The sequence below is a fragment of the Talpa occidentalis genome, unplaced genomic scaffold, assembly GCF_014898055.3.
Source record: "Talpa occidentalis isolate TD23 unplaced genomic scaffold, MPIMG_talOcc4v2.1 talOcc4.2, whole genome shotgun sequence".
Classification (NCBI taxonomy): domain Eukaryota; kingdom Metazoa; phylum Chordata; class Mammalia; order Eulipotyphla; family Talpidae; genus Talpa; species Talpa occidentalis.
The window spans coordinates 39,924,671-39,937,784 of record NW_023602073.1 but is presented as its reverse complement, the minus strand read 5'-3'; the positions used below and the strand labels follow the sequence as shown (position 1 = coordinate 39,937,784).

Genomic DNA, 13,114 nt, shown 5'->3' with positions numbered 1-13,114 from the left:
CAGAGACTGCGGGCAGCTTGGCAGCCCCGCACTCAATCGCTGCGCCACCAGGGAGGCCCCGTTTTTCATTTTTGTACAATGCATGCGTTTTCATCTTGGTTATTGTCCCCGTAAAATTCCCACCACCCTTGTTTTGATCCTACTCCCTTCTCCCCACCCTGTACTGTGCCTCTGGTTTATAGTTTCTGTTTGATTTTGATTTTGATTTTATTATAATTAGTCTTTTTCCTGGTCCCTTTTTTAGGTTTGGATTTGCTATATTTTGTTGAGTATTTCTTGAGAGAATATCCGTAAGAGATATTGACCTGCAGTTTTCTTTACTTATGACAACTTGATCTGTTCTGGTATCTGCACAATATTGGCCTCATATAATGAATCGGGTAGTTTTACTGCCTATATACTTTGAAACTATTTGGACATTTGGGCTAGAGCATTATATTTGGGTAGATTTTAATAACTGATTCAATCTTGTAATTGCTTGTTTCATCTTGAACTACTTACATAGTTGATATTTTTCTATGAACCTGTTTTTTATCTAAGTTCTCTACTACTTGGCATATCCTTTTTCAAGTTCTTTTGTAATTCTCTTTCTTTTTGTAAGATCGCATAAAGTCCCTCTTTCACTACATACACAAAAAGTTTGATTCCTTTTTTTTCTTTTTTTAGTGTGTCTACTTGAAAATATGTCTGTTTCATTGAACTTTCAATGGAACACATTTAACTGAGTTATTTTATGTATTGTATCTCTTTTCTCTATTTCATTCATTTCTGACTTATTTAGTTTTCCTTGCTTTGCTTGTTTTGGATTTAGCTTTGCTCCTCTTTTTTCTTTGCTTTAAAGAGGAACTTTTGGTAATTGTTTATGGAATTTTCTTTATTAAGTTCGTCAGTTACATCTATAAACTTCCCTCTACAGGCTTTAATACATCCAGTAAATTTTGATATGCTGTTTTATCATTATCATTATTCTGAAAGTATTTTCTAATTTCCATTTCCATTTCTCTTTGATCTTTTGGTTACATAGAAGTGCATTTGCACATATGTGTTATGTTCCCATATTTCTTTTAGTTATTGTATTTTCTGCCCTGTGTGTGACCATACATTATATTATTTATGTCCTTTTAAATTTATTAGGTTTGGGAGAATGATGTCAATAACATGGTGGAAAAGAGTCAAGAATATTTTATTCTGCATAGCTCTCCTTCCTTTGTGAGAGAAAATTAAGGACCTTCTTATAAAAACACAAACTGAGAAATTCATTATGATTAAACCCCTACTCCAAGAACTATTACAAGAAGCCTTAAAATCTAAACCAACAGAGGAAAGAACAGGAAGAACTGAACAAGTTAGTGAAGAAAATCAGGAAACAATCACCAAATGGCAATAACAGACTCCATGTATCTAAGTGTTAATGGACTAAACTCACCAGTAGCACACTGGATTCAAACACAGAACCCAAACTCCTGCTGCCTCCAGGAAACACATTTAAGTTCTAAAGATAAGCATAGATTGAAAGTAAAGGTTTGGAAAACAATTCTTCAAACAAACAAATGACCCCAAAAGAAGGCAGGGGTAGCCATACTTATAGCAGATAGAACAGACTTCACACTAAAAAGGGTGACAAGAGACACCAAGGACACTACATAATGACCAAGGGGACAATACATCAGAAAGTCATAACACTCATCAGTATATACTTACCAAATGAGGGAGCCCCAAAATACATTAGACAATTATTGTCAGCTCTGGAAACATTTATGGTAGGAGACTTCAATACTGCACACTCACCAAGGGACAGAGTAACAAGACAGAAAATAATCAAGGACACAATAGCCCAAAATGAAAATCTAGACCATATGGAACTAATAAACATCTATAGGACACTGCTACCCCCTCAAAAAAAAAAAAAAAAAAAACTAACTACACATTTTTCTCAAGTACAAGTGAATCATTGTCCAAGATGAAGCACACACAGGGGTCACAACACAAACATGAAAAAATACACGAAGACAGAAATCATACCAAGTGTCTCCTCAGATGTTAAAGGCATCAAACTAGAAATAAAACATGAAAAGAAAGCAAGGACATTGCCCACTACATGGAGACTGAACAACATGCTACTGAGAGACCATTGGGTTATCGAGGAAATCAAAGAAAAAATTAAAAAATACCTTGAGGCCAGTGACAAAGATCACACACCATTCCAGGATGTATGGATTCAGCAAAAGTGGTGTTAGGAGGAAAGTATAAAGCAATACAGGCCCATATCAAGAAGCAAGAAATAATCCAAAGAACCAACCTAATCTCCCACTTTATTTTATTCATTTTTACACAAGAACTGGGGTACAGGCCAGATGCGCAGGAGGGTGAGAGGATTCACCAGAGACAGAGCGGGGAGCAGAACAGGCAGACTGATGAAATACACTGCAGAGGGGAGCAGTGGGTGAGAGAGGAGAGGTCTGCTGCGCCATGCGGGATTCTCACCTGCCAGCCAGGATGGAACCTGCGCTGCAGAAGATGCGGACAGCTCCACAGCGTGGTGCTCAACTGCCTGCGCCACCAGGGGAGGCCCCTAATCTCCCACTTTGAGGAATTAAAGAACAACAAAAAAAATTGAAAGCTGGTAGGAAAAAAAAGAAATAATAAAAATTCAAGCAGAAATAAATGCAAGATAAATAAAAGAGACAATCCAAAAGATCCAAAAGCTGGTTCTTCAAAAAATTTTAACAACATAAACAAACCCCTATAAAGTTCACAAAGAAAAAAAGGATGTAAACCCCAATAAATAGGATTATAAATGAAAGAAGAGAAACTATAACAGCACAGTAGAAATCTGGAGGATAATGAAAGATTACTATGGACATATGCAAACAAGTTTTACTTGTGGACACATGCAAACAAGTTTATATTACTATGGACATATGCAAAAAAGTTTATATGCAAACAAGTTCAACAATCTGGATGAGATGGACAAATTCTTAGGACTATACAATTACCCAACTGAACAAAAAAGAAACTGAAAACTTAAACCAATTACAAGCAGTGAAATTGAAGCAGTAATCAAAACTCTCCCAAAACACAAAAGCCCAGGATCAGATGGTTCCACAAACAAGCTCTACCAAACATTCAAAGATGAATTAATGTTTATCCTACACAAAGTGAGGAAAGGAGTATAACTACCAAATTCATTTTACGAGGTCAACATTACACTAATGTCAAAACCAAACAAAGACAACACAAAAATAGAAAATTACAGACTAATCTCCCTAATGAACACAGATAGAAAATCCTCAATAAATCTTAGCAAACTGAATCCAACAATGCATCAAAAGGATTATACATCACAATCAAGTGGGATTTTCCCAGAGACACAAAGATGATTCACATCCAAAAATCAATTAATGTATGTATTGCACCACATCAACAAAAAGAACAATAGAAACCATATGATCATATCAATAGATGCTGAGAAAGCATTTGATAAAGTCCAACATCTATTTATGATGAAGGCCCTTAAAAATCTTGGGCTAAAAGAGAAAGATCTTAACATAATGAAAGCCATATATGACAAACTCACAGCTAACATCATTCTCAAGGGTGAAAAATTGAAAGCCTTCCCATTAAGATCTGGAAAAAGACAAGGATGTCCACTCTCACCACTGCTTTTCAAAGTAGTACTAGAAGTCCTACCTAGGGCAATTGGGTAAGAGAAAGACATGAAAGGAGCCCAAATCAGGAAAGAAGAAATGAACTGTCACTATATGTACATGATACAATAATATAAAAGCAATAAACCAGTTCAGTAAAATAGCAGGTTATAAAATCAACACAAAAAAAAATCAGTAGCCTTCCTATATGCAATAAATCAATCAATCTCAAGAGGAAGAAATTAAGAAAGTCATCTCATCTACAATTGTACCCCCCCAAAATTTAAATACTTGGGAATAAACCTTACAAAGTAGGTGAAAGAACTTTATAAGGAAATACTTTCAAAAGAAATAGGAGAAGACATCAAAATGGCCATCCTACCAAAACCAATTTACAGATTCAATGCTATTCCAATAAAAATCTCAATAAAAATCTTCAAAGAAATGGAACAAATATTGATGAAATTCATATGGAATCACAAAGAAATCCCAAATAGTGAAGGCTCTCCTGACTAGAGGGGAGAATGGAGGCATCACACTCCCAGACTCCAAACTATACTACAAAGTGTTACAATAAAAGCAGCATAGCATTGAAACAACAACAACACACACACACACACACACACACACACACACACCAATAGAATCAAAAGGAAAGCCAAGTAATAAAACTACACTAATCTATGACAAAAGGACAAAGAATAGACACTGGAGTAAGGAAAGCCTCGTCAACAAACGGTGCTGGGAAAACTCGACTGCCACATGCAAAAGAATGAAATGAGATTACTATTTCACACACACAAAAAATTCAACTCAAAATGGATGAGACTCGAATGTTAGTCCTGAAACCATAAAACTATATAGAAGAAACATTGGCAAAACACTCTGTGACATAAACTTCAGAAACATCTTTGAGGACTTCTCTCCAGAAACATGGAAAACAAAAGAGAAGAGAAAGAGCTGGGACTACATCAAACTAAACGTTTCTGTGCAGCAAAAGAGACAGCAACTAAAATGAGGAGTCACCCTATTTAATGGGAGAAAATATTTGCACATCCTACAACTGATGAGGAACTGATATAAAATATCTACAAAGAGCCTACACAACTCAAAAAAACAAAGCAAACAACCATTCAATAAATGGGCAGAAGAGCTAAAAAGACACTTCTCCAAAGAGGAAATGGCCAACAAGAATAAGAAAAAATGTTCAACATCATTTATAATCAGGGAAATGGAAATCAAAACCACTGTGAGATACCACCTCACACCTGTGAGAAAGGTCCATATTAAAAAAAAAAAAAAAACCTGAAACAACAAATGGTGATGAGGATGTGGAGAAAAAGGTATCTTCTTACACTGCTGGTGGGAATATAACTGGTCCAGCCACTACAGAAAGCTGTGTGGACATTCCTCAAATTATTAAACATGGATCTACCATATGACCCAGCAATTCCACTCCCAGGAATCTACCCAAAACACAAAAATTCTAACTCAAAACGAAGCCTGCACCCTTATGTTTATCGCAGCACTATTTACAATGGCTGAGATATGAAAATTACCCAAATGTTCCAAAACAGAGAACTGGATCAAAAAGTTATAGCATATTTATACAATGGAATACTACTCAACTATCAAAAAAGATGAACTCATGCCATTTGTGGCAACGAGGGTGGAGCTAGAAGGGATTATGCTAAGCAAAATAAGTCAGAAGGAAAAAAGATAAATATCATTTGGCTTCACTTGTATGTGGAATACAGAGAAATGGAACAAAGTGTCAGGAAAACAACAAAACTCACAAGCTGCCATAAATCTAAGGCATTCAGCAGGGTTGGGGGAGAGAGGGTCAAAACAGGGGAAGCAAGCGCACAGGGGAGTGTGATGATGGATCACAGTGGTGGGGAAACTATGGGGACTACACCTGAGAGGAAAAATCAAATACTGTACAAAAATTAATGGTTTAAGAAAATAAATAAATAAATATTTTATCATTTTTTTAAAAAACGTGCAATTTGTCATTCTAAGACAGACCACCAGCCTCTGCAGATTCTTGCATTTGGGAGGGCCCCTGGCAGGTAGTAGGTTTGTTTGGCATTAAAGTCCTTCTGGCCCCAGTCTTATGTCCAGGTTCTGATCATTCTGCCCCACTGGAAGGCCTGGTGCAGCTGCCACATATGGGACTCTGGGAACTCCCCCCCTAGGTCAATATTGAAGATCAAAAGTCGATGTGTCCAGTATCACCAGGCCTTTAACTTAAGAGTCAGGAGCCCTGAGGGCATCTCTTAGGCCCAGGAAGGGGGCAAAGAGAGAGGACACCAGGTTCTGGCTCCCATGTACGGAGAGGGAGGGAGGGGTCACTCTCTAGGCTCCAAAAGCTGGGTGGCCTCGCCCTGGGTACTTGCCCTGGAGCATGGGGATGGGGAGATACTTTCCCTTTAAGGGAGAAGTGAGTCAGCAGTCAAGGCCCCTTCCAGTTGATCTCCTTGTGGCCTCCTCAGACTCCAGGCTCCTCCTACCTCCTGCCTCTGTGCTCCAGAACAAGAAGTCCAAGGCCTGGGCCACTCCTCTTGGTGCAGGGGTTCCTGGTGCCAGGACAGTGTCCAGGCGCTGAGGGCTGTGAGCTGTGATGGCCTCAGACTGGGCTGTGAGGTCCCAGCACAGGGAGGGCTGCCCCCAGCAGGAGACACAGGCCTTGTGCTCCCCACCTCTGGGCTCCTTGCTTCTCCCTGTCACCCCAGCAAAGGGCACTTTGCTCTGGAAGAGGAGGCCCCTAGATGACCCCCTCTATCTTCTTTTCCCTTTCTTTCCTGTGTGTTTGAATTATACCTTATGTCTCTGCCTGGAGAAGGCCTTACACTTAAGTACAGTTTCCCAGCTGATCACAGAGTAACATCTGTGTGGTGACAGCCCAACTGAAAACAGACTATCCCAACCCCAGCCAGAGCCCCTGGGCCTCTCCCACACAGACCATCCCCGCTGCCCAGTGTCCACTAAGCTGACCCTTCTCTGCCCCCACCATCTGGCTCCTCCCCCTCTACTCCTATTGGCCTCCCTCCCCTAAAGCCCCTATTTCCTCCCTCTGCTCCAGGAGCCTCCCCTCTTTCTAGCCCATGACCCTGAGGGTCTCTCCTCCTGCCCCTCTTCCAGCCCATCCTGGGGATGGAGGGATTAGTGTTGATTCCCTGGAGAAGGAGCCTCCATCCCTGGAGTCAGCAGCTGGAACAAGTGACAGGGACACTGGGTCAAGGTGTCATCCCAGGAGACTGAGGGCACCTGGCATGCTGTGGGGCCCACCCTGGTCATTATCCAGCTGTTATGGCCTGGGGATCTGCTCCTGCCTGAACCAAAGTCTGTGGTGATTAGTGGACAGGGGCCATCATGTCAGCGTGTATTAGGAAACAGGTCAGACTGAGAACCTGAAGCTGTATGGGGCTCCCCCTCCTGTGCACAGCCCTGTCCTTCTGGGAGACCCTGAGAACCTAGGAGATCACAGGGTTCTCCCCCTCTGTCCTCAGCCCTGTGGCCACACGGGGGCGCTGCGGCGCTGTCCTAGTCTGGCAGCCAGGGGAGAGGCTGGGTGTGTGTGACTCAGGCTGAGAGGGTGAGCTGGGGCTGAGCATCACTGGGGGAGGGGGTGAAGGTGCCCTGTGAGCAGCCCTGGCACCAGGCTGGGGTGGGGGGAGTGGGGGAGAGGAGAGGAGGCTCTGGAGCTGCCCTGTGTCTGAGGCGCCATCTTCTCTCCCCACAGCCTCTCTCTGCAGCCCCTTGATGACCACACCCTGGAGACCGCAAAGCAGATGCTTTTCCCTTCCACTCCCTGTGCCTTTCCTGAGGCCTGTTTTAATGTTTTTATTTTAAATAATTTAATTTATATAAAAATTGGTACAAGATTCCTGTGTATCCCACACGCCTTTTCTCTGTTAATGTGGATCTCTCTGTCTTGTCTGTACAGCCAATGGAGCAATAGTCACATGTTATGAATAATCCCCATACCTGACTTGGGTGTCATTAGTGTTTCTTTTGGCTTCTCCAGGCTCCCATCCTGATACCACATTACGTCCCAGTCACGTCTCTGAGGCTCCTCTGGCTGAGTCAGTCTCTCAGACTCTCCCTAGTTTTGATGGTCTTGACAAGTTGAGTTTGGCTGCCTGGGGTGATGCGGTTGGGAAAAAAACTGAAACATGAAGGGTCATTCTCAGCACAGAGCCCTGGAGAGTCACCTGCACGTGATCCTCACTGGTGATGTCACCTTCCCTCCCTGACTAAGGTTGGGTTTCCCCTGCCACTGGAGGAGGGCCCCACATGGCGCGCAGACCTCTCCTGCCGCCCGCTGCTCCCCTCAGCAGTGTACCTCGGTCCTTCTGCCTGCTCTGCACCCCGCTCTGGCTCTGGTGAATTCTCTCACCCTCCCGCGCTTCTGACTGTACCCAGTGCATGTATAAACAAAAAACAAACAAATAAATAAATAAATGAAAACATGCCTCTATATAAAAAAAAATATTTTAATTTTGTTAGTGAATGTCATTCTTCTTGTGGTAGTCACTGAAAATATGCCAGGTAAATTTATGTTTCACCCAACAAAAATTTTGAAAGCAGATTAACATTCAAAAATCAACAAATGCTTCCTTCTCAGAGTATTGCCATTATTGACTACATTGGGAACAATAATAGAGCAAATTAAATTTGATTTCATTTCCAAGATTAGAAAGGCACTAGAATTAAACTACTTGAAGGAGTCACTGATTATTGAATCTTATGCATTCTGATAAGGTATTTTTCTCAAGCCAGGAAAATATGCATACAAATTTGACACTGAGACTTCAAGAAAACACAGATGACCTGGGTAGTTCTATCAGCACCTCAGTAAGTGAGCTGGAAACACCAAGTTTATAGCTCACAGGGACCCCTTAGGTTGAAGGACTAAATCTCTCCAAGGGCAACGTCAAAGAATATACTAAACATGAGGAGGGTTGGTTGCCGATGAGAGAAAATCTCCCACAAGTCATATTCTTTTTGTAGTGTATGGGCCTCTTTAACAGAAACTTGATCTGAAATAAAGTAAGTTGGGAGCTGGGTGTTGCCATGATTGAGGTTTCACAGGTTTCACAGGTTTCACAGGTTTCAAAGGCAGGAATGCACTGGAGTTCTGGAAGGAAGTGAAACCTGCAACTAAGCTGACAGATTCCAGGAAGTGCTCTTGGTCCAAATCTGCTTCCCCTTTTTGCATTTCCTCCTGTCTTCTTTCTCCCTGAAGTTTGCCTCTCTCTTGTCTTCACATCACAAAGTGGCCTATAGTGGAAGGCCACATGAAGTGGCAAACTTTATTCTTGTACATAATGTTGAAATTCCTGGATGAGACCATAGTTGGTCAGTTAGTTCATGTTGCCTGAACTTCAACAGTCAGCAGTATTTATGCATACAAGAACTGGGGTACAGGCCAGGGGTGCAGGGTTGGGGGGTGAGAGGATTCACCAGAGACAGAGTGGGGAACAGAACAGGCAGATCAACGGAAATACACTGCTGAGGGGAGCAGTGGGCGAGTCAGGAAAGGGATGCTGTGCTACGTGGGTTGCTCCCTGGCCTGGGATCAAACTCGTGCTTCAGTGGCTGAGGATAGCCTCATAGGTTGCGTCTTAACCCCTTGTGCCACCAGGGAGGCCCCTGAAATATTCAGTTTTGAAACCTACCCTAAATTTCCCAGTGGTCAGTGTTATAACTAAGTATACAAAGTACAAAAAATATGTCTAATATAACAAAAAAAACTAAAAATAAATTTGTTCTACCCTTGCTTCCTTGCTTGCTCAACAGTCAAATTACATTTTTGATAAAGGATTGTGAAATGTGAAATTTCCATAGAAGAGTCATGAGTTTGTTCAATACTCTAGAAATAGATGTTTACTAGATATGCAATTTCGCCATAGCTTGCCGTTAAAATTTATTTCTTTGGGAAATGAAATATCAAATGTCATGAGAATAAGTTGAAGTGAAAGCTAATATGGTCACATTACATTCAAACAAAAATAATAAAATTGCAGGGAATCATAAAAAAGAGAAGCACGTGTAAAATAGTATTAGGTGAAAAAGGCATTATACAAATTTTATGATATCATTTGTAGAAGCTTAAAAACATCATCTCAATTTCAGTGATTCCTGAGTTGTATGATAATGGACAATGCACTTTTTCTTTAATACTGGAACTGTTATTAATGACTACTGCTATTTAATAATTTAAAAAGTTTTTTTTTTAATAAAGAGCAGGTGCTATCCCTGTAGTAGGAATAGTGCTGGAATAGTGGAAATGCTGTCTTGATTGCTGACACGAATCAGTAGTGATACATTACTAATGTGTCACTAGAAAAGGGTAAGAGCAGAGTGTGGTGCTGGATGAGAGCAATGCTGAAGAATATTCAGGCTCCTTTTAAATAAACTTTCCAGTTGAATATCTGATTGTTCCCATACCTTTCATTGAAAAGGTTTTCCTTGACCCAATGCATTACTTTGCTGTGTTTGTTAAAAATTAAGTGATTGCCCAAGTGTATCTATTTCTGGACACTCTAATCTGTTCTGTTGATGCCTGTCAGGACTTAGGCCAGGATCACACTGTCCTGATTAATGCAGCTTTAGTAAATGTTGAATTCAGGTACTGTAAATTTTGCAATTTGTTCTTTCTTAAAAGGAAAAGGTATATATGTCCATTTATTTGTGTATTCTGCAACCAACCTAAGAGAGGAAATGTTTGGAGGCTTTACAAGTAGCTGAGTGACTGAAACTGTTCCCGGTTTTGCTGCTGTCACAGCCTGGCAGGGAAGGCGAGACCTGGAGCCGGGCGCCTCTCTAAGCTTTCAGTGTAGCCATTTGCCAGGCCTTTCGGCCGCTGCAGCAGCTGTTTTGAGTGTCGTTTGTCTGGTGCTGTGCTGGGGCATCTCAGCAGCTCCGTTGAGCATCTCCTGTTGTGTCTTCTGCTCTCTTCGTGAGTTGGATCCCGGCCTATGGTCTGGCGGCCACATGCTCCAGGTCCCCAGTGGCAGGAAGACGCTACTTGGGAACATTTGTGTTTAGAACTTTAAAAGACTGGACACTGCTTCAGGTGAGGTAAATGGCCATTTGTGGTCTCAGTAACTCTTTGTTTTTCCCTGGTTTTTAAATAAACCCCATTATTGTTGTCCTCTGAGGCTGAGTGGTTTTGTAATTGTGTGCACGGGGGAAGAACTCAGACTGGTAAACAATTTGAGCAGTGACCTTGGTCAGCTTTCATGCCTCTTTTGCCCTGTATCATTTTTATTTTGCTCTTTTCCTTCCAGACTTGCCTGGCCGCTTCTGCCCTTCTCCTATGAGTCTCCACCAGAAAGTGCCTTATTCTTGTTGTAAGCCCTCAGGCCTCAGCGGTCCTGCTCTGGGCCAACTCTATTTGGCTGGATATTTACATGCAATGGAATGGTAACTCTGGGTGTTTCATTTAGTAACTAACTATAGTCTTTCTGTTCTCTTTATTGCTCACTAAGTGTGTTGAAGTCCTCTTCTATTGGAGATCTTATGCACTAGAGTAAATAAATAAATAAATAGATTAATTAATTAAATCCCAGTTCCAGGCCATCACCTTCCCTTCCAGGCTCTAACAGCAGAAAAGCTGGGAACAGGTGAAGAAGCTGTGATTGCTTCTCAGCCTTGGACTTGTGCCAGAGACTTGGGGGACATGGAAGGAGACACTGGGAACAGATGTGGGTGAGACACCTATGGGGAGATTACAGTGGCAACATTTATCTTGATTTTGATTTTGCTCTTTTCCTTCCAGACTTGTCTGGCTCTTTCTGCCCCTTTCCTATGGGTCCCCACCAGAAGGTGCCTTAGACTTTTGACAGATTTGGGGGCCTCAGTGTCCCTGTTTGGATCAAATTGTTTGGCTGAGGTGACCCACAAGGGGATGGGTAAATTGGGGTGCTTGATTGGGAAACATATTCTCTATTCTGTCCCTTCATTCTCTTTCTTACACAGTGATTGTATTAAAGTCCTTCCCATTAAATGTCTTATGCACTAGAGTATGTTTTGTTTTCATGAGGCAGATGGCAGAACCCATTTAGCGTGGGCAGGTTTGGGAGTCTTGGGTTCTCTCACCCTGCCTGGTAACAGAACCTCCTTTACTGTGGATATCACACTGTTACAGTCCTGCCCCTAGGCAAAAAAAAAAAAAAAAAAAAGAAGATTTCTCAAAATACCGAAAATACACCTTCCATATGGTCAAGTATTCCATTCCTTGGTATATATCCAAAGGAGGTAAAAACACTAATTCCAAAGGATATGCGCCTCCTGTGCTTGTTGCAGCCTGAGCACAATAACCAACTATGGAAACACCTCAGTGCCCAATGACAGATGAGTGGGTTAAGAAGAGGTGGTAGACAGACACAATGGAATACTACTCAGCTGTGAAAAAGTTGAATTTGCAGCAACATTGACAGATGTGGAGGGGATTATGCTAAGTGAAATAAGTAAGAATGAGAAAGTCAAATACTGAGTGATGTCACTCATTAGTGGAATATAAAGAAACCAAGCAGGGACAGACAAGACTAAACCAAAACATACTCTAGAAATATAAGGCTATGTGAGGGCCTCCCCAGTGGTGCAGCAGTTGAGAACCCAATTAACTGGGTTGCGAAGCTGCCCGCAGCCTCTGCAGCGCTGGTTCGATCCCCGGCTGCTCCCCGGCCACCGGAGGAGGGTCCCACATGGCGCGGCAGACCTCTCTGCCGCCTGCTGCTCCCCTCAGCAGTGTATTTCGGTCCTTCTGCCTGCTCTGCTCCCCGCTCTGGCTCTGGTGAATTCTCTTACCCTCCCGCACTTCTGACTGTACCCAGTGCTTGTATAAATAAATAAAGATAAATCTTTAAAAAAAAATTCTCTTAAAAAAAAAAAAAAGAAATATGAGGCTATGTGGGAGGGGAGGGAGGGAGTGTGATGTAGGAAACAAAGTGCGAAGAGGGCCGGGTGATGGTGGTGAGGACTGTGGACCCTTAGGTGGGTGTGAAGTGGTAACAAACACCTGAAGAGGTGTGACCTGTGCCTCTGCACACATACAGTGTGTAAACCCATGTTTACCTCAGTAGAAATAATACAATCATGGTTGAGGGGAGAAACTATCTTGAGCAAAGAAAAAATTGTCTTTTCCATCCATCACTGACCTCAGGACTTTGCCTTCACCTCCTCACTGTCATGCAGGGTGAGGGGCTGGTTTCCCACAAGGGCAGAGGCAGGAGGTGCAGGGACTCCTGGGGCTGCTCAAGAGACCACTGGAGTAGAGACACTGCAGAGAAGGTGGGCTCTGAGGGGACAGAGACAGAGAGTCAGAGTACCCCCAGTGCTGAGTGAGGGTCTGGTCCCCAAGAAGAGGGAGTGTGTGTGTGTGTGTGTGTGTGTGTGTGTGGTGTGTTGTGTGTTGTACAGGAGAGACAGGGCACACAGCATAAGAAAATAGGGAG

The 13,114-nt window shown here is 42.3% G+C and overlaps 1 long non-coding RNA gene across 1 annotated transcript; it reads left to right on the top strand.

Annotated features, from left to right (window-relative positions):
- The first annotated feature begins 10,689 nt into the window (after positions 1 to 10,689).
- Positions 10,690 to 11,438, top strand: LOC129146326 (uncharacterized). Its single transcript, XR_008552889.1, has 3 exons — positions 10,690 to 10,731; positions 10,946 to 11,081; positions 11,254 to 11,438. It is a non-coding gene; the product is annotated as an uncharacterized LOC129146326 (long non-coding RNA).
- Positions 11,439 to 13,114: the final 1,676 nt, after the last annotated feature.